At 48.3% G+C, this 4,379-nt stretch overlaps 1 non-coding gene across 1 annotated transcript; it reads right to left on the bottom strand.

Moving 5' to 3' along the window:
* Positions 1–654: 654 nt before the first annotated feature.
* LOC134486011 (5.8S ribosomal RNA) lies at positions 655–807 on the bottom strand. The gene has a single exon (XR_015679246.1). It is a non-coding gene; the product is annotated as a 5.8S ribosomal RNA (ribosomal RNA).
* Between the last annotated feature and the right edge of the window lie 3,572 nt (positions 808–4,379).

Raw genomic sequence — 4,379 nt, forward strand, 5'->3', positions numbered from 1 at the left:
CGGGGCCTGCGACCTCTCTACCCCGGCCAGCTCCCACATCCCGGGGGCAAGTCGCGTCAGCGCATGGACGCCACGGTGTCCCTCTGGCTGGCGCCCGAGCGGTTGGCCCCCGGCAGAGGGAGGGGGGAGGAGAGGTACCTGAGACAGGCCCCCGCGGGTGAGGTATGGCCCCCACCCCATCCGACGCTTGCAGGTTACTCTCTCTGCATGCACTGGCGGGTGCACAGTGGTGGTGGATGCACCGAACCCATGGGAAGGGCCTGCCTCCCACCAGATCGGAGGCACGATGACCGACCCCGGAGACGCAGCCCCTCTGGCGCCCAGGCACCCGACCGGCCCATGCCGACGCGTCCACATGGTGGGGAGAGCGGGCGAGGACGGGAGCGGGAGCGGCGGGGCAAGCAGGAAGGAGCCACAAGGAGGTTGGCCTGCGCGCGGTGCCAGTGGATGGGGAGGATGAGGCCCGCTCAGACCAACCAGGCGTGGACGAACGCTGGACACTGCCCATGTCTGTCCTTCGGGAGATGGACGGCCAAGGGGAGAGGCCCTGCGAGCAGAGTCCAAGCCGCGCGATGCGCCCATACCCCAACACCCCCCCCCCCCCCGTCCCGCAGCGGCAGCGAAACCGCAAGAGGGCGGCAATTGATCCTCAAGTGATTCTCAGACAGGTGTAGTCCAGGGAGGAACCCGGGGCCGCAAGTGCGTCCGAAGTGTCCATGATCAATGTGTCCTGCAATTCACATTAATTCTCGCAGCTAGCTGCATTCTTCATCGACGCACGAGCCAAGTGATCCACCGCTAAGAGTTGTATGGCTATGTGGGGTGTGAGCGGACTTGTATGGGTGCTAACACTGGCACAAGCTCCCCCGCCCGCCCCTGCTGCACCGGAAGAGAGGGGCCAATGGCAAGGCGGTTCCACCTCAGGCCGGCCAACGGGAAACTAAAGGATACATGTGAAAAGAAAAAAATGACAGGGTCGGGATCAGAAAGACGGGAAACAAGGGACATGGGACTCCGCTAACCCAGCACCCGGCGGTGTTGGGCAAGGGAGGTGCTGGAGGCGGCAGGGGAGGCAGAGGAGGGTGCACGGAGGTGTGGGTGGAGGCAGAGGAGGGAGGGAGAGAGAGAGAATGGAGGAGATCCCTCAATGGACCAGACCTGACACCCTCCCCGCACCGCTCCATAACAATCCCTGCTTTTCCCGAAATGCTCACTTGGCTTGCAGGCTGTGGCACGGGCCACGATGGCGACCAGGACACAGGGACACCCCTCCCGGTGAGAGGAGGGACTCACACAGGCCCAAGAAAGGACCAGACACCACCTCGGCCTTCTCCATTAATGATCCTTCCACCAGTTCACCTACAGAAACCTTGTTAAGACTTTTACTTCCTCTAGATAATCAAGTTCCACCATCTTCTCAGCCCTCCCACAGGGCCATGGGCTGATGAGGCCTCACTAAACCATCCAATCAGCAGTAGCGAAGGGCTCTGTGTACAAGGGACAGGGACTTAATCAAAGCAAGCTTATGACCTGCACTTACTGGGAATTCCTCTTTATGGGGAATAATTGTAATCCCAGATCTCCATCACAAATGCGGTTCAATGGGTTACCAGTGTCTGCAGGCATACGGTAGGCACCTGCTGAGCCAGTCAGTGTGGTGCACATGCAGCCGAGGACATCTAAGGGCATCACAGACCTGTTATTGTTCAATCTCAGGTGGCTGAACACCACTTGTCCCTCTAAGAAGTTGGGGGACGCCGACCGCTCAGGGGGTCGCGTAACTAGTTAGCATGCCAGAGTCTTCTTCCTTATAGGAATTAACCAGACATATCGCTCCACCCACTAAGAACAGGCATGAAGTGAGAAAGGGAAGCGAGAAAGACCTATCAATCTGTCAATCCTGTCTGTGTCCAGGCCGGGTGAGGATTCCCGTGTTGAGTCAAATTAAGCTGCAGGCTCCACTCTTGGTGGTGCCTTTCCGTCAATTCCTTTAAGTTTCCGCTTTGCAACCATACTCCACTGGAACCCAAAGACTTTGGATTCTCAGAAGATGCTTGACTATCATGGGAATAACACCACCACGAACCCAGTCGGCATCTGTTTAGTTATGTACCCCCATTTGTTTTACTTTTTCTTTCTCCATTTCTCTTTCTTTTTCTTTCATTAGGGGAGGGGATTGTTTTAATTCACATTTTAAATATTATCCCCTTTCCTGATTTGTCCTCTAGAAACCAGCTATTATTTCCCCTCATGCCTCCTGTTCTATGAGGGCAGTTCCTCAGTCACCCACTCACTCCTTCCAACCTGCCCATTCTGACAGTTCCCTACACTGGGGCATCAAGCCTTGACAGGACCAAGGGCATTTGCTCCCATTGGTGCCTGAAAAGGACATCCTCTGCTTCATATGCAGATGGAGCCATAGGCTCATCCTTGTGTATTCTTGGGATGGTTGTTTAGTCCATGGAAGATGGAGGGCAGGGGTTTGGTTGGTTGATATTGTTCTTCTTATGGGGTGGCAAACCCCTTCAACTACTTCAGTTCTTTCTGTAACTCCTCTCTTTGGAACCTTGTTCTCAGTTCAATGGTTGACTGCAAGCACTCTCCCTTCTTCCCTCCCTCTCTTCTTCCCTCCCTCCCCACACCACTCTATGTTTGTATGTTTGTGTGTTTGTGTGTCTCTGTGTATGTGTGTGTGTGTGTGTTTCTGTCTGTCTGTGTGTCTGTCTGTATGTCTTTCTAAGTGAATGTCACTTTTCTTTTCTTAGATAAAGTGACGAGATAAGAGTCTTACCCAAGCTATTCAAATATATCCTTTAGGCTGAGGCCAGAGTATTTTTTCCCTCTGTTCTACTATTTATAGACCTAATACTAGGAGCTTCTAGCCTCCATGTAATCCAACCTTCCAAGCTGACTGATTCAATATGGTTTCTCTTGGCATCTTCATGAGATGTTCTGCTTGGACTCACATTAACTTGGACAATGTGTTACAATCTTCTGGATCCTTCTAATTCTCCAGCTTTTTCTGTTTTCCCCAGTGAATAGTTTGTTCTCTCAGAACCTGAATCTGTAAAACCATGTCCAGAAAACTTCCGTAAACCCATGCCACACACCACAACTTCTCTTTCTTGCTCTACTTCTCTCTGTCTTTCTTTTGTTTAGTTTTGTCTCTCTTTCTCTACTCTTGTGCATTCTCTTATTCCTAAGCTGTTCTCATGTGAATTGGGCACATTTTATCTGTGATACATTCTGTCAGTTTTTTCTTTGAATTAGTACTTTATCTGGCCCTCAATTATATGACACTTTCAAACATGGCTACTTCCTTATATAAACTAACCTTACAATGTACAATCATTTTGCTAATATTTATCTACCTAGTTCTTACCTGGACCTATTGGTTGTAAAGAATTAACCTTTCAGGATGCCTATATTTATGGCAGAATCTTTCTGACCTTTCATATATGATGTCCTGTGTCTCAAAGATGAGGGTATTAGAATAAAATTATTTTACACATTTTGAAGAACGTTGAAAGATTCAACTTAAGTCTTATTTTATGATCCCATTACCAGCCATCAGTCCAAAACACAAAATCACTAAAACAAATCCTAGTTACATCAGGTAGGGTGGGAAGATATCCCAGTGATTAAGCAGGCAGGAAATGTTAGAGAGACATGGGAAGAAGATTGTTTATTGGTCTATATTTATCGCTTGCTCAGCCTGTGTTTTTATAAAAGCTAGAACAATAAACCCAGGAGTGAGACAACCTACAGGGAGCTGGGCCCTCCAACAAAATTATTGATCAAGAAAGTGCCCACAGGCTTTTTCATAGGACAATCTTATGAACAATTTTTTCTCAGTTAAGATTTCTTCTTCCAAGTTATCTCTAGTTTTATATCACATTGATAAAAAACCTTCCTATATAGTTTGTAGGTGAGAATTTGTGGATGTATATCTCTAAGCTTCTGTATTGAAGTGATATCATTAAAAATTTTACAAAAGAATGGCTAATAATAACCTCTGTGTGTGTGTGTGTGTGTTTCTTTACTCCCGCAGGCTTTCGCCTGATTCTCGGTACAGTGTCAGTGCGGGCATTGGGCATTGACAGTGTATGTCAGTGAAATTATGTGTGTATATGTGTTTCTGCATGCCCACAGATATTATATGTATCATAATAGGGTATTAAAGAGGACAATGACTTAATCTAAAGAAATGCTTTAGATTATAGCACACACCAGCAAGAAAACATTCCTTTTTTTGGCATGGGGTAGCAATTGGGCTTGCAACAATAAATTATGAAATATACTAGGAAGGGTGAAATAGCTCAGTAGGTAAAGATATTTGTTGCCAAGGCTGTTAACCTTGGTTTGGTCCTTGGGACATA

This window comes from Rattus norvegicus, chromosome 2, assembly GCF_021556685.1.
Source record: "Rattus norvegicus strain SHRSP/BbbUtx chromosome 2, alternate assembly SHRSP_T2T, whole genome shotgun sequence".
Lineage (NCBI taxonomy): Eukaryota > Metazoa > Chordata > Mammalia > Rodentia > Muridae > Rattus > Rattus norvegicus.